General features: G+C 39.2%; 1 long non-coding RNA gene across 1 annotated transcript in view; it reads left to right on the forward strand.

Moving 5' to 3' along the window:
• LOC129926590 (uncharacterized) overlaps nt 1–22,634 on the forward strand; it is a 62,212-nt gene that overhangs the window by 34,260 nt on the left and 5,318 nt on the right. Inside the window, exon 2 of the long non-coding RNA XR_008778289.1 lies at nt 8,199–8,337. This is a non-coding gene — a long non-coding RNA (uncharacterized LOC129926590). The remainder of the gene's footprint in view (nt 1–8,198; nt 8,338–22,634) is intronic.

The following is a 22,634-nucleotide window of genomic DNA, read 5'->3' on the forward strand; positions in this document are numbered from 1 at the left end:
CCTGCCTTAAGGTCCGACAAGTTTTGAATGTTGCATAGAATGGCGATCATTGTAGCCATCACCGCTAAATGAAATAAATTTAGTAGACTTTAGCAATAAAATCTTTTAACAAAATCTAACTCACTACAATAACACAACCTTTCAGTCTTACGTTCTGGAGTCGTCTCCCCTAACTAAGACCAAGTGATGACAATGCCACCTATGTTACATCATTCACAACCAATCGCTAACCTCTTCATATCGTTACCATTGAAACACACACACACACTCCACAACAAGTAGCCTTCCTTGTAGCTATCCCAGTCATAAGGATAGCTTTCTATTTGTGAAGTAGGCGCGCTGGACTGTCGTTCAGTCTACTCGATAGTCCCGGGTTCATACTATGCTCGCTGCCTTCCCCCGTCGTCCTGCTGGAGGTTTGGACTAGGAAATAGATTATCTTCAACTCTGAAGGAACATCCCAAACATGGAAAACATTATACATTTTACTAAGTAGCATTCATTGTAGCCATCACAGCTAAATTAGCATTCGTCGTAGCCATCACAGCTAAGGTAGCATTCATTTTAGACATCACAGCTTAAGTAGCCTTCATTGTATCCATCAAAGCTAAAGTAGCATTCATTGTAGCCATCAAAGCTAAAGTAGCCTTCATTGTAGCCATCACAGTTAAAATAGCCTTTTTTGTAGCCATCACAGCTAAAGTAGCCATTGTAGCCATTTCAGCCAAAGTAGCATTAATTGGAGACATCACAGCTAAAGTAGCATTCTTGTAGCCGTCACAGCTCAAGTAGCATTAATTGAAGCCATCACAACTAAAGTAGCCCTCTTTGTAGCCTTTATTGTATGATTAAAGTAGCGGTAGCCTTCATTCTTATCTTTTAATACAAATTGCATACGCTTCTTCTAAGCTGACGATAATTAAGTCATCCTCTTAGCATAAGTAAACTTAACTCTTTCTCTCCGTAATTATTTTTCCACGTTTTGGAAGGAGTTCTTCATTTGGCTCATTACTATTTCACTACCCTGTTATGATTGGGCTTCAATAGCTTTGTTGTTTGTTATCAGAAAATGTTGTATTTGGTATAGAATTGAAGGGGAATGCATGTTCTTTTTTTATATAATTCAAAGTCAAGTTCAAAAAAATTAATCATTAATTTAATTTAATGATGTCAAAATCAACGATGGTATCGTCGATTAGGAGAGAAAGAGTTAACACAGCTGGCCTATCACTGTAGTTTCAAAGGATCTATAACTTACTGTCCTTTTCTTAAGTTGATAGAGATGTCCCCGTCCCCCGATCTCCCATCAAGACATCGTTTTGACAAGTTTTTTTTTTTAAATAAAAGGACATTTCAGGGTTAAAAGTCGACCGATCGATAGTTGTAAGTCAGTTTCGTGTGTGTGTGTGTGTGTGTGATGACCTCTCCCTTGAACTCAGAGACCCCCAGCACACACTTGTGACTAGAGACAGGGCGCCTGTGATCCAAGTGTGACTAGAGACAGGGCGCCTGTGATCCAATCTTCAACAACTTTCATTCGCGAAGCTGTCACTTGTGATCTCAGCCAAAAAAAAGTCGTTCGCCCCCCCCCCCCCCCCAGGGGGTGTCCTTTTAAATTACACAGTGGTTTTTTTTTAACGTGGACTGTGTGAAGTTGTTGACTCATCAATTTGCCAGTGGCGTAGCTAGGGTGGGATGAGGGGGAGGGTTCAAATCTGAAAATCCCCCCCCCCCGTGCCCCCACTTGAATTGGGGTCCCAAAATGAGTGTTTGAAATTAGTTTTTACATTAAATATTACGCCATTATCTCATGTCACGATGTCGAACGTCAAAATGCAGGGGGCCCCTAAAGAGGTCAAGCACCCCCGTGTCCCCAAATCTCTATCTACGCCACTGGACTGTGCAGTCATAGATAGTAATAGTAACAGATTGGTAACAGAGATAACTAGAAGTTAGTTGGTCGTGCGTGATGTCTGCTTGCTTCACAAGATTATTTGTCGTGATAATGATTTAATCTGTCTACCAAATGAAGACAAACCTAGAAAGGAACGCTGATTATATTTATGGACAAAACTGAAACAGATTAAGACCAACGAAGATTTAATAATTTTCTAGTATTTTTTTTTTTATTATTGTGTTTAAATTGGAAAAAGGGGGGGGGGGGCATTTAAACACACGTCATCAAAAGTTTAGAATTTAGCGTTAAAATAGTTTTTATTTAGAATTGAAATGTTGAAATAGTAAATAAAGTTGTCTCTGTTTAGAATGTCCATTTATCTATCTATCTATCTATATATATTTCTTTCTTTCTCTCTCTTTCTCTCTTTACCTTCCTCTCTCTTTCTATCTCTCTTTATATCCTTTCTTTCTCCCTTATTCTGTATCTCTCTCTCTCTCTCTCTCTCTCTAAAGTATACTCTTTCTGTATGGGCCCTCGTACGCCCCTTTCGTTGCAAATACTCAGAACTGTCTCTCGACTAACTAAGTGAACAAAAGTCCTGTCACTGAAGGACGTCACGTTAGAACAGATAAACTATTGATACACACGAAGGGGACTTGTAAAATCTACATATCCCCCTACATTGTTACACCTGCCCTGGTGTTACATAGCCCCTACATAGTTACACCTGCTCTGGTGTTACATATCCCCCTACATAGTTACACCTGCCCTGGTGTTACATAGCCCCTACATTGTTACACCTGCCCTGGTGTTACATAGCCCCTACATTGTTACACCTGCCCTGGTGTTACATAGCCCCTACATTGTTACACCTGCCCAGGTGTTACATACCCCCTTACATAGCTACACCTGCCCTGGTGGTACATAGCCCCTTACATAGTTATACCTGTCCTGGTGTTACATACCCCCTTACATAGGTACACCTGCCCTGGTGTTACATACCCCCTACATAGGTACACCTGCCCTGGTGTTACATACCCCCCTACATAGTTACACCTGCCCTGGTGGTACATACCCCCTACATAGTTACACCTGCCCTAGTGCTGAGCGCTCCACGCATGTAGACGCCATGACATAGACAAATAAAAGGGGGATGGGGAAGTTACGACACTATAATTGCTCATTACCTTAATATAATAATTGAATTGAAAATGGAGGCGCGGTGGCTGAGCGGTAAAGCGCTTAGCTTCCGAACCGGGGTCCTGGGTTCGAATCCTGGTGGAGACTGGGATTTTTAATTTCGGGCGCTCCTGAGTCCACCCAGTTCTAATGGGTACATGCCATTAGTTGGGGAAAAAGTAAAGGCGGTTGGTCGTTGTGCTGGCCACATGACACCCTTGTTAACCGTAGGCCACATAAACAGATGACCTTTACATCTGCCCTATAGATCACAAGGTCTGAAAGGGGAACTTTCTTATTAAATCCTGCTTTTTAAATAGTTATCTATCATGGCGTAAGAACGGGTGAGCTCTCCAATAATGATGATTAGATTTCTTAAATTTTAAAATCCCGAAACATTGAGTTGAAGAGATTTGTAAAGCGAGCAGTACTGACTAACATTTGGATTTAAACCATGTTTATCTCCTTTGTTTATCTGATGAAAACATCTTACATCTTAATAAGATTCTTTATCTAAATGTTATCTAAGTATGTTAATTATTGTCTCCGCTAGAACACATGTTCTTGTACAAGTGCGGACTTTGGAAAGTTGACGCCCAGTGCATATTGCCAATGGAGGCCCCATTATGAACTCCTTATAGCGTTTTACTTTAGATTTTTAAAAAAAAAATTGCGAGGCCCTTATTAAGGTTCATTCCCAGTGCGATTCCTTATTTAACAAACTCCTAAATCCGAAGCTTGTACATGAATGTTTGTATTGGCCCATACTGTACACCAGTATACTATGAGATGACCTAGTTACGAGGTATGTTACAAAGCTTACATCAACTCACTCTGCCTGTCCGTCTGTCTGTCTGGTAAAAAGTTTGTACACGTCATTTCTCCCACACCCAATCTCGGATTAAGCTGACTTTTCGCATAATTATTTCTTTTTACCTGACAACACAAGAATGAATAAAAACAAATTAATCAATTAGTTAATTAACTATTTGTAATTAATCATTCTGTTTTTTGGTGTCTTAAACAAGAGAAAGAAATCGTACTTGACAGATGCGGTGATATAAGCTGAACTAGTCCCCAGAGAAAACATTTAATTAAAAAACGATCATATAAACATTCACCAAGATACCGCCCTTCTTCCCTCCCCTTTCACAACTGGTCCAGGCAAGTGATAGGATCATAGCGCAATGAGAAAGCTAACAGCTAAACCAAACCAAAATAGATCTAATCTCACAGAATTATTATGCCTAGGTCACTTATGTATATAATTACAAGACTGATCCAAACTAATTGAAACAATTATACTAAATTTTTTTTTAAAGTATTTTTTAAAATGTTTTTCTTGTTTTGATTTTGTTTTTTTAAATTACGGTGCTGTGACGTCACGTGATCCTAGTTCATAGATGGCGCCACCGTGAAAGTTGTGACGTAAGGCCAAAAGTCGTATTCCTAAGTGCTAAGTCATGCACAGCTAAAGGCCGGCTCTGGACAGGGCAGCTCTCTGCTTGCGTGTCCGTTAGTCTTCTCTCGCGTTAACTAGCCCGGTGCTTCTAATTAGCTGGTCAGCAAATAGTGCTCGGTACGTGCCCGGGCAAGGGATGAACGTTTTTGACACTCCCCCCCCCCCCATCAACCGCCCCCCTTTCACTCTCGTGACGAAGTACTTCCCCTTGAGTCACGGCCGCTGTTGAGATGTCGCTAACATGCATAAAGTCAGCGGTGACACCTGGCCAAAGAAATTCGCAGCACGCACACACGCAAGAACTGACTAGATTCTGGCCAATAAAAAAATTTAAAGACTGAGAAGATTTTGTACTACCGTACTGCGCCCCTTGTACTAGTCAACGCTGCTTAGTGTAGAGAGAAACCGATGGAGTTACTAGCTTCTAATACTTGGTTCAGAGTAGAACTATACTGCTTTAACTAATTCACACCACTATGTAGACTATTGGAGTTAATCCATCTAGGGTTTACACTATTTGTCATAGCTTACTATATAGACAATTTAGATCCCCACCTTGCAATGTGAGGTGGCTGAGTGGTAAAGCGATTGGCTTCCGGGCTGAACGGTCCATGGTTCGAATTTCAATGAAGACTGGGATTTTTAAACTTCTTTAAGACGCCCTTTAGTCCACCTAGTGACATTTGTTGGGGGAAAGTAAAGGCGATTGGTCATTGTGCTGGCCACACGTGACCCTTGTTAACCCTGTTTCACAGAAACATTTGCCCCATTGATCGCGAGGTCCAAAAGGGGTTTGAAAAACAAAACTTTGCGATTGGTTCCGCCCCAAAGTAGCATGTTCTTCATCTCTCTATGTGTAGGGAGTCACTGCGACGAATTGAAACCTCCAGTAGGCTGGGTAAACGTCCTCTACAGACTGATCAGTCCAAGGATAATATTTGCACGTCCCAAGTTATCTATATACATATGCTAATAAGACGTGCTCATCCTCCGTCCTAACACACTGGTTCTCAAACGCTGAAATCGCGAGGAACTTCAAAGATAATGCCTAGTCGCACAAACGTCCGTTTCAAGCTACACTGATCTATAGAGAGTTCAAGATTTTTTAAAAATAACTTATTGGGGGTCGTTGCTTATATGGAGTGGGTGTGAGTGCGCTTGTTTCCATGGTGACGGTGGGAAGATGTTAGCGAATGGTTGTCAATGATGCAAGATAAGCGGCATTTTCGTCAACAGTCTTAGTTACGAGAGAAGATCTCAGAACGCCAGAGTGAAAAGACGTGTTTCTGTAGTGAGTTAGATTTTGTTCAAAATACCATTTGATATTATTACTAAAGTCTAGTACATTGATTTCATTTTATCTCAAATTGATTTTGTTTCTATTGTAAAAATTTCAAATATACGTTCTATTTTGTTTTGTTCACAAAAGACGTCATTCAAGGTACTTCAAGTTTTACACGTTAAAACGAACACGCCTACAGCGGTTTAATTGTCTAAACCAGCAGTTTGGTCAACGACCACTAACAAAAGTTGGTCAGATAGTATGCTATGGGCTATGACCAATAACCAAAAATGACTTCCCCCCCCCCTCTCTCTCTCTCTCTCTCTCCACTACATGTCCGTTCATCATGACGTCTTTGAATTTACTGCTGACATCTCTCTGCATCTTCTAATGAACCAAACGTAAAATGAGTCGATTGTCAAGCACTATAATTAATCGTCAAATTATCCAATGCTTATTTTAAATTATGTATACAGGATGTAAAATCACTAAATTTAGAAAGCCTTCGGGACAGAAGACTCAAAAGTAAAGTAGCAATTATACATAAAACACTGAACCATAATCTTCAAATACAAAAACAAAATTTAATAAAATACTCAGAAAGACACAAAGATAAAGGCACATTTCTCGTTCCATATGCTAGGACAAATTTGTACAAATGCTCATTCTTCCCTAGTGCTATTAGAGCATGGAATGGGTTGCCTGAGCTAGCCAGGAAAACCAGTGACTTGGCAGAATTTAAGTCATTGGTTAATATGCATGACTAGATGCATGACGCGTAGGACGTAATCCTCTTCTTTTTTGAAGTAACGTTTCTATTATATAAGATAAGATAATTAATCTCCACCATCACATTTACATATATATAATATTTCTTTCACCCCCCTTCCCTCCCCCCACCCCGGGTTAAACTTTCTCCCCGCCTGCCGCTCGAATGTTGATTTGATCATTAATGTCGAATCAACATTATTATTGTTTTTATTTAATTGAATGCCAAGTCTTAGTAAATGAATGACTAAACAAGTAAAACAAATACAACTTGAAAGAGTTAAATAGTTTCTCAACACCTACGTCTGCAAACTGACGTCTGTAAACTGACGTCTGCCAAATTGACGTCTGCCAAATTGACGTCTGTAAACTGACGTCTGCCAAACAGATCTGATACTTTGATTGCATATCGTTGAAAAGCACTTTTAAACTGGCTCGCCTTTGAAGAAGAAAAAAAAAAGAATGGGGGGGGGGGGGGGTTCAAGCTAAAAACATCTTTGTCTACGCCACACACATCTCATGAATAACCCTAATACACTGTGTGAGTGTTTTCGTGTCTGTGTCTGTGTGCGTGTATGTGTCTGTGTGTGTGTGCGTGTCTGTGTCTGTGTCTGTGTGTTACGGCGTGTTCGCCATTGATCAGCCAGGACTCACGGGCCACTTGGATCTAAATCTATTGGCCATAAGGTCAACTTAAGATTCGAATTTATGTTACAGAGGTAGGAAAGATAGAAATTGCGGGGGCGGGGGTAATTTAAGATACTAATGTCTTGGGTCATAGGTTATGAAATCATAGAGTTAAGTTGAAACCATTTAGTTAGGTCTTTAGGTTGTAGATGTCCTGGATCAGCTAAATTACTTTAATATCAAAGCTAATGACTGACCACGGGTCATTACTTATTTATTCTTCGCTTTACTGTGACCCATGACTCCAAAAGGTCACTCCTTGCAATGGACTTCCGTGTCACAAAAATTCCTATTTGAGTTACAAGTCGACCTGTCGACCTATTTTTATTGAAGAAAGTATCAGAGCGAAGGTCTGTACTAAGGTCTTCTTCACTCTTTCCCTTTGGTTTTTGGAAAGCTTTAGAAAAATGTATGCTCTCTTTCTCTTTCTTTTTTTTCTTTCTTTCTCTTTTCCCCTTTCTCGCGTTTTTTTTATCTGTCTCTCTTTCTCTGTATTTGTCTTTTTTTCTTTCATTTTCTCTTATTTTCTCTTTTTCTATTCTTCCCCTTCTGTCTCTCTCTCTCTCTATTATCTTTCTCTCTTTCTCTTTATTTCTCTTTTTTTTTCTCTTTCTCTTATTTTCTCTTATTCCATTTCTCTCTTATTTTAAATTTCTCTCTTTCTCTTTTTTTTTTCTCTTTCTCTTATTTTCTCTTTCTTTCTCTTATTCCCTTTCTCTCTTATTTTATCTTTCTCTCTTTGTCTTTATTTCTTTCTCTCACTTTTTTCTTTACCTTTCTCTTATTTTTTCTTTCTCTATCATTTTTTTCTTTCTCCCCATTCTCTTATCTTTCTCTTTTTCTCTTTCTCGTTTTCTCTCTCTCTCTCTCTCTTCTTCACGATCTCTCCTCAATATTACTTTGAATTATTTCTTCCTTAGTTGTGCACTAAAGACCAACACTTCAAAGGTCGCCGTGCTCTGGTCAGACCAATTACCTTGCTTAATGAGCCTATCTCAACATTCACTTATACCTGGAGATAATCTCTTGTGTTTGGTCTCTCTGTGTTGACTACCAAAGGTATGTATATATGTACTTATGTGTGTGTGTGTGTGTGTTGGTGGAGGGATATAAGAACGCTAACCTTTGACCTTGACGTATTGGCCCTTATTATTATATTCAGTCACTGTAATCCTCTTACATAGAATAAACACATAAATACGTTCATTTCTGTGTTCTAAAAGTAGTTTTCACTATTCTAATTAAACATTTACAAAAAAATATCTGATTTCACTATGTGTCGCCTGCAGCCTGCTAGGTTTTAGGACCCCTTTTGTTTTAAAATTAATTATGCAAAACCTTTGTTTTTAATCATGCAAATAGCCTACACTCCCATAGGAACCTTTGTGGCCGCCTCTTAGTTTTGTGAAGACACAAGCCTTCTCTCGATAACTTTCTAAAATATGCATATTATATGAAGAATAAAAAGTTATTAATATTTCATAAGTCTGTATAACATTGAAACAATAATAAACGTTCGTTGTTTAGCGACATGAAGGAAGAGGACTAGTCGATCATTCCTGTCGAAAAGAGTTATGGATTTAATTAATCTTTTATGTTCTGGGTTTAAAATAACTTCCTTCTACACTTTCACTGTTGGTAAACATGGTATACTTCCGGGTTACCAGATTGATTGAAGGTTTTGACGCCTTCTTGACCTTACACGTGTCCCAGAATGCCTTTTAAATGTTACTTCTTAAGATTAGTTCTTTCTTGCTCTCTCTCTCTCTCTTTCTCTCTCTCCCTCTCTCCCTCTCTCTCTTTCTCTCTCTCTCTCTCTCTGTCTCTCTGTATATATATATATATCATGGGCGTAGCCAGGGGGGGGTTCTTGGGGTTCAAACCCCCCCCGAAATGAAATCTGCGGGGGGGGGGGGGGGGGAACGGAATTAAGTGACTGATTTTTGCTTTCATTTTGTTTATTTTAGGTGAGATTTTAATACTAAATCATCACTTACCACAGCACAGCCGAGGCAGTTTTGAGTTAAAAACCCTCTACCAGGGGGTTTTGAGTTTAAATCCCCCTACCAGGGGGTTTTGAGATTAAAAAAAAACCTATCAGGGGGTTTTGAGATACAAATCCCTCTACCAGGGGGCTTTGAGTTTAAAACCCCCTACCAGAGGTTTTTGCAGTTAAACCCCCCTCTTTTATAAAACAAAACAAAAAAAAATGCAAACAACAATCCCCAAATTCCAACAGCACAGTTGAGGAAGATTTTGATTTTAAAACCCCCTCCAAAATTTACGATAAACCCCATCTTCAATATAAAAAAAGCAAATTACACACTCAAAATTCTATGAGCGTAGCCAAAGGGGTTTTGAGTTTAACCCCCCCCCCTCCAGTTGGGGTGTGAAGCTAAAAAGTACCTCTTCAATATAAAAAAAAAAAGCAAATTACATACTATAAAATCTATGAGCGTAGCCAAAGGGGTTTTGAGTTTAAATCCCCCTCCTCCAGATGGCTTTTTCTTTAAAGTTTAAAACCCCTCCAGATGGTTTTGAGTTTAAAATTCCCCTACAGAGCGTTTATAGTTGAAAACCTCTCTCTTCAATATTATTTTAAAGCAAACTACAGTCACCAAATTCTAAGATCGTAGCTAAATGGGGTTTTGAATTAAAAACAAAACAAAAAAACTCCAGAGATTTCTTAGTTTAAAACCCCTCAACAGATGATTTGTCGAAAAAACTTTCCTTTTCGATATAAAATCTAAAGCGAAATACAGGCATATAATTCCAAGATCATAGTCAAGAAAGGTTACAAATTTCTACCAGTGGCTTGGGCTCAATTAATAAAGTGTGAATAGTCTTCTGCCGAAAATAAAAATCATTAAATGTGTCTCAACAAAGATGGCTAAGACAGATTTTAGGAGTCAGTCATAGAGATCGGGTCTAAATCAAAGAAATCATATGCCGAACTGGGAGTCGAATCCTTAGTAAGGTTGTGACAGAGCGTCGCATGAGGTTTTGCGGGACATGTTCTCACACAAAATGAATTACGCAAAATAAGAGTTGCGGAAACAGCTTGCCGGAAAATACGCCGAACAGCGCGAGAGGGTCTAAGTCAGTAAGAATAGCACATTAGGTTTTTGAAATAAAACTTTTTAATAGCAAGATAATGCACTATAGATACCTCAGAATATGCATTTTGTTGGCTTTCAATACCAGAAATAGTGCTCGGCGGCGGGGCTTCGCCCCGCGCTGAGGGAGAGCTGCGAACTCCCCCAGACCCTTGTTAGCAAGGGCGGGGAGTCTACAATAAACAATAAACGTCTTCCGAAAGGGTCAGAATGTAATAAAGATTAATTATGTACACACACACACACATATATATATATATATATAATTGTATTCTCCGTGGGGGGGGGGGGGGTCGGGAAGGGAACCAAAACCCTCCCCGAAAAAAAATCCTGGCTACGCCCATGATATATATATATATATACATGATGATACGATGGTAACCACTTTTGTCATCCAGGGGGCTGGAGTTTTACACTGCAGCCTTATACATTGTCATGTGCTTTTTAAGACCCACGATAAAGGCCGAGAAAAAAAGAAAATCTTTTGTCAGTGAATTGGTCACCGTTGGTCAATCGTACGAATCTTCGCGGCCATGATATGACACGCGCAGTGTTAGGGCCGCCTCTAAACAAACAATCTGAACTGAAGTGATCAGTGGCGTAGCTAGGGTGGGGAGGAGGGGGGGGAAGAATTTGAAAATCCCCCCGGGCCCCCACTTGACGGGGCCCCCCTGATGAGTTTTTTTACATTAAAAATTAAATATTACGCAAAATGCAGCCCCTCCCCCCCCCCCCAAAGAGGTCAAGCCCCCCGGGCCCCCGAACGATGGAAAATTCTTAGCTAGCGAGAAGTGATATAGTTAAAATATTTTTTCATATAGATCTAGATCTAGTTGTCCAAATGCAGATACTATCAAAAAATTAGCCAACAGAAATAGTAAGTTAGAAGGTCGAATGAGTACAGTAGCTAGGGTGGGGAAGGAGGGGGTCCAAATTTAAAACCCCCCTCCGGGCCTCCACTTGAGGGGGTCCCAAAATGAGTGTCCGAAATGTGCTTTTACATTAAATATTACGTATTATCTAATGCCATGATGTCGAATGTCAAAATACAAGACCTTTAAAGAGGTTAACGACCCCGGGCCCCCAAACCTAGCTACGCCACTGAATAGGTAAAACACAGCCATCTCGTGGTTCATAGTAGAATATAGAAAAATAGATAAAAGGTTTAAGTTCGAGTACCAAGGTTAAGGAGTGCATAATTTCACGTGGCTACACAGTCCTGTCCCTGACCTACATAGCTTGCCACAAATAAGGCAGACAAATCCGATTCAAGAACATTTGTACCACATCTATAATGAAATTTAGAAGTTGAAACATCTCAACTAAACAGTGCTTATTTTGTGCAGCACAAAGGGATGTCTCTTTCTCTCTCTATTTCTCTTTGTTTCATTCTTTTATTTCTCTGTATTTTCTTTTCTCCCTTTTCTTTCTAGTTCTCTTTTTAACTCATCCCATTTCCCTCTCTCTCTCTCTTTCTCTTTCTCTCTCTCTTTCTCTCTCTCTTTCTCTTTCTCTCTCTCTCTTTCTCTCTCTCTTTCTCTCTCTCTTTCTCTCTCTCTCCCTCTCTCTTTCTCTCTCTCCCTCTCTCTCCCCATCTCTCTCTCTCTCTCTCTCTCTCTTACTCTCTAGAGAATCCTTGTTCATTAACCAACCCGTGTGAAATGTTTTTATTTTTCTATTGTTGTCGTGTTTCTGAGACACCGAGTCTGTCATTAGTTAGTGACACGATGACATGATATAGTGTCAACTTGATTGTGACACTGGGTCTAGTTAGTGCGTCTGTCAGATCACTCAGTCACACACACATTCACACACACACACACACGACTAGGTAGGGGCACACAACAGGAAGTCACACAAATTAAAGATGGAGGAGTTCAGGGCCGGATTTAATGGCGGGCAGGCGGGGCTACTGCCTGGGGGAATCCTCAAGGGAGGGGCCCCCCACAATATAGAAAGTAACTGTAACGATATTTCTATTCGAGTGCTAGTTGTGATCATGTCTTGATGTTACAAATGAGATTTTATTGAACAGACGATGCGTTTCTGATATTATAATTTAGTGTAGATTTCTATTTTGAAACACTTACTGAACACTCAAATAATATTGTTATGCCGGAGATTCAAAAATCAATCTATAAATTTAAAAAAAAACAACGAAGATCCTTCGATAATAAATACAAAGCTTGAATTATGGAACTAGGAATCACTTTAATAAGATACACACTGTAAAATACAATTTAATTTAAACAAGTTTACTGTCATCGTTCAATGTCCCAACTGAGTATATCCGACCATTAACTACGTTTTACCGTCTACGTCTTTCCGCATTTGGAAACAACCAATCACCTCTTTGAATTTCTCCTTCGCTCCTTTTATGGTCTGGAATTGACTTGACTCCGTGATACAAAATATTCAACCAATGAATGCATTTATAATGGACTTCTATTCCGTGCAACTCGTCAATCAACATAACCATGACCTTGCGCTGCAGACGCTGCAGAAACCTAAAAATAAACTTAATGCAACAGCTGCTTAATGCTACGAAACACAAACAAATGCTTTAAATCTTACAGCTGGCTAAAATGTCGTGATTAAGATACGTCTGCTTGTACCGTGCTCGTAATATACAAAAGCATCTCCCCGAAAATATACATTTTAGACCATAATATGCATATTAAATATTTTTAAGAAAGTCGGAAAATGAGATTAAATTTTTCACATGTAAGGGTTCTCTATTTCGTACTTCTGAAATATGGAGGCTTTTAAATTTAAGTACTTCTATTAAGTGGATTTTGATTCAAACTTTTAAAAAAGTGTAGCGGGCTCCACAAAAATATGTCCCGGGGCCTCCACGTGCTTAAATCCGGCCCTAGAGAAGTTATTTAAATAAAAAAGAACTCAAGTTTTTCCCCTTCCATTCAGAACTAATTGAAACCAAAATTGTATTCTTCTGTAGACCATACAGGAAAAAGTTATGTTATCAATTGTGACATACAACATCCTGGGCTTGGCTCCGTCAGATCCGGGTATTTCAAGGGAAGCAATCATAGCATTGCATTATCATAACAAATATTCAGATTTGATAAGAGTAACAGCATTAGTTAAATCTCTAAATTTAGAGAAACTCCAGGACAGAAGAATGAAAAGTGAAGTAGCTATAATACATAAAACACTGAACCATAATTTACTAATAGAAAAATAAAACCTAATGAAATATTCAGAAAGACACAAAGATAGAGGCACATTTCTTATATCATACGCTAGAAAAAAATTCGTACAAGCGCATGGAATGTGTTACTTGGAACAATAAACAAAAGTAATGACTTAGCTGACTTTAAGTCATCGATTAAGAATCATGACTAGATTGACACATGAAATGCGTAGGACGTAATTATCTTCTTTTTCGAAGTAACGTCTGCATAATCTATAAGATAAGATAACATTCTTTTCGACACTCATATAGTGTTCATATTGATGAGATACAAAACACCCAGATGTAAATATTCATCTGTTTTATCACCATTTTTACAAAGCTTATTTGTAATATATAGATTTAGACTATAACGCTAGCTCTTTCACTGCAATGCACAATGAATAATACCTCGAGATCATAAAGCGTGGGACATAGGCCTAGCGCGCGCTATATGGAGAGTGGTGGTCAAGGCTTTGTCCGCACTATGCGGAGAGAGATGGCCGAAAGAAAAGTTTGGAACCACGGAAGCTATGACCCCAGATGTTTACGAAAAAAGATGCAAGCTTAAAATGGCCGGCCCCTCCTAATATCCCAACCACAGATGAATTCATACTAATGCAGGGGCAGCCTATTGAAATTATCCACAAACGAGGAACTTAAAACCAATGTTTAAACAATGATACCACAAATTCTTGTGTGAAAAAAACTGATACCAGTTTTATTTTCTGCGTTATGGGTCATTGCGTTGAATTTGTTGGCTGCTTTCCCATCTAGTTATTTGATACGGCTTGGGCTCGTTACCGTAATGAACCTCATCACCAATAAAATAAACCAACTAGAAATTTTTGTTTTGGTGAGATTTTCGGTTGCTGCTCATATACTTTTAGCATGACACAAATACACTCATACTATCTCGTCCATCTCGTCCAAATCTCGTCCAAATCTCGTCCATCTCGTCCAAATCTCGTCCATCTCGTCCAAATCTCGTCCAAATCTTGTCCATCTCGTCCAAATCTCGCCCATCTCGTCCAAATCTCGTCCATCTCGTTCATTTGTAATTTCATTTAGGAATCCGTGTAAACGTTTTGACTAAATAAAGAGGTCCCCGGGTCAAAAAAAAAAAAAGGTTTGACAACCACTGACTCAGACGACAGTCAAAGGGAAGCAGTTGCAGCCCTACGGGGGCCCTGCGTTGAAGGGGGTCCCTCGATTGTAGATTTCTTTGTCGCCTTCAGCTTCGCAATCAAGATCCTTGCTCATTAACTAGGACTTGTTGCACAATAGGTTGGAAGCCTTCCCGGACATCGATCTGATACCAACTACCACGCAAGTTCTTAAGATGACATCTTCGGTTTCAAATACCATTCAGTGTCGATAAAGACAGCATCTTAGGACCAGTTGATTCTATGAGGCTATCGTTGTTTGACAGTTCATCTTGGCATCAATAAAAACAAGAAGTGACCAATTAACATCGTTTATTTCGTAAATAAACGACATCCAATCGGATTTGAATAGAAAAACTCGTCGCGATCAAAGTCCATCGATGTTTTATTTCTACATAAAAGTGTTATAGGTCATTTATATTGTTGTAACACAAATGCAACTTTTGAAAAAAAAAAAGAAACATATTGTTTTTTTTTTATTTTCGAGGGGGATACGTTCCGAGAAATTAAAATTTCCGCGACATTTAATTTCATATATGCACACTATATAGGTATACAAACAGTATCACAAGACATTCCCTAATACTTAAATCTTAGTTGTAAAAATGGTGTATTTTTATGAAAAAAACTGCTTGCATAGTTGATTTAAAAAATTAATATTTTCGTTTTCAGAAAAAAAAAAAAGTAGCCGTTGCATCAGAACTTTGAATGGTCTAAAATATCACGATGTCGGATTATCAATATCTTTTCTAGTTTACGAGATCTAAACGGGACGGACGGACGGACAGACAGACCACACAAAACTGATAGCGTCTATTCCCCTTTCGGGGCCGCTAAAAAAAATCCACTGTTCAAATGAGAACCTTTTACTTTTACTGAATCCACGAGGCTAATACATATGGGATTAAAGTAAATAGACCATTTTGTTTCCATTTCACTATCGTCTGCTTCTCTTCAGGCAGAAGTGTCAATATAGACCTGGAGGAAGTATTACGTCACTCCCCCCCCCACCCCCCACTTAGCGTTGATAGTAGACCATGCTGTAAGTGTCAAAGAGACTTCTCTTCCCCATGAGGACTTCCTGGCTGGGTTTTTTTTTTTTTTTTTTTGAAGTCTGTCATTCAGGTCGATGTTGACAAAACTCTTGAGGCTCTATGACCCTTTGACCTCAGAGGTGCTCGACGAAATATAAAATTCGTGGCAGTGATTTGACGATGAGAAGTTTTAATCATGCCAGGGGTAACCCCCGCACCCTTTTTTTTTTATAGTTAATATCTTCTTGAAAGTTGAATTTGATGTCAGTAGAAATACGTGTGTGACTTAACGATTGCACAGTTTCACTTTTCTAAGTGTGTTTTTTAGTTTGATGTTATATCAAGTTATCAACCCTCAGTTTTTATCAAACCTATTCGTTCTTTCAAGTCTTAGTTCCTTTCAAGACTATGTGTCCTCTATAAGTCTTTTATCAACTCACAGTTCTAAAGCTTACGCGTCCTCTCAACTCTTAGTGTCCGCTATAACTTTCTATTAACGCTCAGTTCTTATGAAGCCAAGGTGTCCTCTCAATTTTTTCTTCCTATCAAGACTATGCGTCCTCTCGACTCTTAGTTCTTACCAAGCCTACGTGCCCTCTAAACTCTTTGTTATTATCAATGCTAAATGTCGTCGCAACTCTTAGTTCGTATCAGGACTACGTGTAATCCCAACTCTTAGTTCTTATCAAGACTATGTGTCCTCCCAACTCTTAGTTGATATCAAAACCACGTGTCCTTCCAACTTTTTCTTCCTATCAAGACTACACGTTCTCTTGACTTTTAGTTCTTACCAAGACTACGTGTCATCTAAACTCTTAGTCATTATCAGAACTACGTGTCCTCTCAACTCTTAGTTCTTATCAAGACTACGTGTCCTTCCAACTTTTTCTTCCTATCAAGACTACACGTTCTTTTGAATTTTAGTTCTTACCAAGACTACGTGTCCTCTAAAACTCTTAGTTCTTATCAGGACTAATTGTCCTCCCAACTCTTAGTTCTTATCAGGACTAATTGTCCTCCCAACTCTTAGTTCTTATCAGGACTACGTGTCCTCCCAACTTTTAGTTCTTATCAAGAGTATGTGTCCTCCCAACTCTTAGTTGATATCAAGACTACGTGTCCTTCCAACTTTTTCTTCCTATCAAGACTACGCGTTCTCTTGACTTTTAGTTCTTACTAAGACTAAATGTCCTCTAAAACTCTTAGTTCTTATCAGAACTATGTGTCCTCCCAACTCTTAGTTCTTATCAGGACTGCGTGTCTTCCCAACTCTTAGTTCTTATCAAGACTATGTGTCCTCCCAACTCTTAGTTGATATCAAGATCACGTGTCCTTCCAACTTTTTCTTACTATCAAGACTACACGTTCTCTTGACTTTTAGTTCTTACCAAGACTACCTGTCCTCTAAACTCTTAGTCATTATCAGGACTACGTGTCCTCTCAACTCTTAGTTCTTATCAAGACTACGTACCCTTCCAACTTTTTCTTCCTATCAAGACTATGCGTTTTCTTGACTTTTATTTCGTACCAAGACTACGTGTCCTCCCAACTCTTAGTTCTTATCAGGACTACATGTCTTCCCAACTCTTAGTTCTTATCAGGACTACGTGTCCTCCCAACTCTTAGTTCTTATCAAGACTATGTTTCCTCCCAACTCTTAGTCCACATCAAGACTACGTGTCCTTCCAACTTTTTCTTCCTATCAAGACTACGCGTTCTCTTGACTTTTAGTTCTTACCAAGACTACGTGTCATCTAAAACTCTTAGTTCTTATCAAGACTACGTGTCCTCCCAACTCTTAGTTCTTATCAGGACTATGTGTCCTCCCAACTCTTAGTTCTTATCAGGACTACGTGTCCTCCCAACTCTTAGTTCTTATCAGGACTACGTGTCCTCCCAACTCTTAGTTCTTATCAGGACTACGTGTCTTCCCAACTTTTAGTGCTTATCAGTACTACGTGTCCTCCCAACTCTTAGTTCTTATCAGGACTCCGTGTCCTCCCAACTCTTAGTTCTTATCGGGACTCCGTGTCCTCCCAACTCTTAGTTCGTATCAGGACTCCGTGTCCTCCCAACTATTAGTTCTTATTAAGCTTCGGCGCCCTTCTTACTCGTACACGAAAATATCATGAAATAAACAACCATACTTTGTCGTGTCCCCTAGTGTACGCCGCCTCTGTGTACCCACCTAATCACCGACACTGAATGAGAGCCTAAGTTTTGTCTTGCTCATATCAACTCACGTTCGTGACTTGACTGTATACAGAGCATGCGCACGTGCGGAGTCAAGATGAGGACATCTGATAAAGTGGAGGGGGGGGGCGGGGGGAGGACTGCACATTATTTCGTTACTAGACATCTTATCTGTTGGCCTCTTTGTAACACTGTCGTTCTCTGTCTCTTCTTTTTCTCTCCCTTACTCTCTTTTCTCTCTCTCTCTCTTCCCCTCTTTCTTTTTTTTTTTCTTTGTATTGATTTATAAGTTTTTTATCTCTTCGTTTTTATGTGTTTCAACTTAAGACTATATCTTCTCTCTTTTCTCACTCACTGATTCTCTCTTCTCACTTTCTCTTCTGATTCTCTCTTCCAACTTTCTTTTCTGATTCTCTCTTCTCACTTTCTCTTCTGATTCTCTCTTCTCAATTTCTCTTCTGGTTCTCTCTTCTCAATTTCTCTTCTGGTTCTCTCTTCTCACTTTCTCTTCTGGTTCTCTCTTCTCACTTTCTCTTCTGGTTCTCTCTTCTCAATTTCTCTTCTGGTTCTCTCTTCTCACTTTCTCTTCTGGTTCTCTCTTCTCAATTTCTCTTCTGGTTCTCTCTTCTCACTTTCTCTTCTGGTTCTCTCTTCTCACTTTCTCTTCTGGTTCTCTCTTCTCAATTTCTCTTCTGGTTCTCTCTTCTCACTTTCTCTTCTGGTTCTCTCTTCTCAATTTCTCTTCTGGTTCTCTCTTCTCACTTTCTCTTCTGGTTCTCTCTTCTCACTTTCTCTTCTGGTTCTCTCTTCTCAATTTCTCTTCTGGTTCTCTCTTCTCACTTTCTCTTCTGGTTCTCTCTTCTCAATTTCTCTTCTGGTTCTCTCTTCTCAATTTCTCTTCTGGTTCTCTCTTCTCACTTTCTCTTCTGGTTCTCTCTTCTCACTTTCTCTTCTGGTTCTCTCTTCTCACTTTCTCTTCTGATTCTCTCTTCTCACTTTCTCTTCTGATTCTCTCTTCTCAATTTCTCTTCTGGTTCTCTCTTCTCACTTTCTCTTCTGGTTCTCTCTTCTCACTTTCTCTTCTGGTTCTCTTCTCTCACTTTCTCTTCTGGTTCTCTCTTTCTCTTCTTGTTGAAGTTTTCTCCACATTCAGGTACTTTTCGGTCTGATTCTATTCACGAGTGTCCCTTAAATCTAAAATTAGATATGGAGCATAATTCTAGGTACTGGACCGACGCTGGCTTATTGACGCCCCACTACTGTCTTCTCATTACTGTCATTGTGGAAGTTGTCTAATTCTGGCCGTTCCATTTGGCTATATGTAATAAGAGTTTATCTCCATGGGCCATATATATAAATTTTTTTGTAAAGAAAATAGGTGCGGTACTCAGTGTTTAGGTGCCGATACTCAGTGATGGATTGCCTAACTTTTGACTACTAATTTATTAATAATAAACGTTAAAATACAAGAAAAGTAATAATTTTTCCCCACCGGTGAGTATATGTATATATATATATATATTGAAATACTTTAATGATATTTTAAACAAAATCTAAGTATTTCTAACTTACAACAAAAACACGTCTTTACTGGTTGATGTCACAAGGACGTCTCTCTATCCATATTTGCATTACGCCAGACCCTAGTTTCATCATTAATCCCTGCCCAAAAACCAAATTGCTACTTTCCTCCCGCCGTAACCTTGGAAACGCACACACACACACACACACACCAAAACAAAGGCTGTCCCGTCAAGCTTTGCGTCATTTTATAGTGTTTCCTCCCTCCTGTACCCCATTCCCCGGTCCACACTGTTAGCCCCTGCCCCTGCCCCCTCTAATTTTTTTTTTTATTAAAGGGAACTTAGGTTAAATCTAAGGCATTACTATGTTCAAAATCTTTTGTTAGGGTTTGTCTAATTATTATACATGCGCAGAGGTTTATTAGGACTCTGGGAGAGGGGATTATAGGTCCAGATTTGAGTGAACACTTCACAGGAGATCAGACTTTTATGTATGTCTAGTTTTATTTATTGACGTCAGAAACACATTTTATGACACACCGCATTCGCAGAACCATCTAGATCTGGAAAGAAAAACTTAGCCCCATAGAAAACTATCTAGATCTAGAAAGAAAAACTTAATAACGTCAAAACACAGGTAGGGATGTTCTCAAAGTCAAAACCAAGTACAAGCTATGTCCTTTTCTGTCACACTAAGAACAAAGGCTTTTTGCTTTCTTTTGTGCATTGAATGGCATTGAAGGTATGTCCCTGATTAAAACATAAAAAGGTCGACTTCTTTAGAGAGGGTCTAGGTCTTTCCCACACATACACGGAACTGTAAACCAGGGAATGAAGGACGTGCACGCTAATGAAGAGAGTCGAAAGTAACTTCGTCTTTCACTTTTATTCCATTTGATCCAACTTTTTAAAAATTTCTTTTGTTTCGTATTATCGTGATTCTAGTTTCAGTTTCTTTCTTATTAACGTTTATCTCGTATTGGCATTGATATTATAAGGGTAGGCTGCAGGGGCGTAGCTAAAGATTTTCCATCGTTTGGGGGCCCCGGGGGGGATAGACCTCTTTGGGGGCCCAATTTTGCATAATATTTAAATTTTAAATGTAAAAAACACTCATTAGGGAGCCTCAATCAAGTGGAGGCCCAGGAGGATTATCAAATTCTCCCCCCTCCCCCCTTTCCTTCCCAACCCTTGCTACGCCACTGGTAGGCTATTATGTTTTAGTATCTAATCTACATACATATTTGGATTCACACACAAAGAATTTGGAGATTTCGTATTTATATCTTTTCTCATTGTCTCATCTGTTCCTTGAGTTTCGTCGTAGGGTGGCGCTGTGACAGTTCGTCGTAGGGGGGCGCTGTGACAGTTCGTCGTAGGGGGCGCTGTGACAGTTCATCGTTGGGGGCGCTGTGACAGTTCGTCGTTGGGGGCGCTGTGACAGTTCGTCGTTGGAGGCGCTGTGACAGTTCGTCGTAGGGGGCGCTGTGACAGTTCGTCTAACAAAATCGCTCCACTTTTCCCGGTCAGCAGTTGTTCCTCTTAGCAGGCTATCAATAGGCCGGCCTATTCTTTTACGTTGTCCAGTCAGCTTTTCTTTGGACGACCCTTTCTTCCACTGTACATTGAAGGATAACTTTTGACACTGAATCATGTCTTACAATAGGACCGAACCAGCTCAGCTTTCGTCTCTCCACAGTATTGAAGACTTTGCCAGCCAGAGTTTTTGCTTGTAAAATCATACTCTCATTTGCCTTCTTTTCTTGGTATCTGATACCCAGCCATATTTCTGTAGCGTTTACTCTTAAAGGTTTGAACTCTTCTTTCACCCTCAGCGTTCAGTGTCCAACTTTCACAACCATATAGGAGATTCTGTATCACTATCGATGAATACAGTTGTAAATGTACGTGTAAGCTGGTGTTACTCTGTTAGATTGTTCACAGTTTGCTAATGACAGTGGGTGCCAAGCTTAGACGAGAGTTGAATAGTTTTTATATCTTTTGTTGATCCTTCTTTATAGATTTTAACTCTTTCACTCCTAACTGACGATATCAACGTTGATTTGACCCCATCAAGTGAAATTAAATTTTGATTTTATAAAATTTAACCTGTTTTATATAAAAAGAACATGCATTCGCCTATAATAGTATACCCATAGACATAAATAAATATAGACTGGCCGATAAAATAGTTTTATGAAACGAAAATTTGTGACTTGCAATTTTGTGTACTTTATTTATGTCTATTAGTTTTGTTTAATCTCTAAGACTGAAGATCATGCAATCTTTCAGTTTTTCAGAATTCGGAAATCCGAATACAATAGATATACATGTTTTCAAGTTACATGAAGTTATTTCCTTTTTCCAGTCTATATTTATTTATGTCTATGAGTATACCTTATATAATATTTCCTAATTGCATACAAAAAGTTTAATCATAATAGGGTAGTGAAACAAAACAAATAATTATATCAAAAAGTGGAAAATAATTACGGAGAGAAAGAGTTAAGCAATTTTTAATTGGCCCTTGTTATTACTCTCTAGTATGACTTTCTTCGTAATTCATTTTTCTAATGCATTCAACATGGAAAACATTTAGCAAACATTCAGCAAACATTCAGCAACCATTCAGCAAACATTCAGCAAACATTCAGCAAACATTCAGCAACCATTCAGCAAACATTCAGCAACCATTCAGCAAACCTCATTTAAAGCAGAACGTATATTATCCGTATTAGCTGGGAACGGGGTGTGTCCGGATAATCGATCTTCCAGATGCGGGATATCATTTCACCAGCGTTTCAAATAAACGTAAGCATAAATGTAATATAAAATACTAGTCGACCGGCGGCGTAGCATACACCGCTATTTTGCAGGGCGGTATTAGGCCACTGCAACCTATGCGACCGCAGTGGGCCCCGCATTTTCATGGGACCCGCGCTAATTCTAGGTGTATAAATTATTAAATTAAACCATTTTTAGCGGCTCCCGAAAGGAGAAAAGACGCTATAAGTTTTGTGTGGCCTGGCCGTCCGTCTCGTTTAGATCTGAAGTCTCTGAGAAATCATTGCGTAAACTTAAAAAGACAAAAAAAAAAACAACCTATATCTTTCTTCATACGTCGACAAATG

Source organism: Biomphalaria glabrata, chromosome 6, assembly GCF_947242115.1.
Source record: "Biomphalaria glabrata chromosome 6, xgBioGlab47.1, whole genome shotgun sequence".
NCBI lineage: Eukaryota > Metazoa > Mollusca > Gastropoda > Planorbidae > Biomphalaria > Biomphalaria glabrata.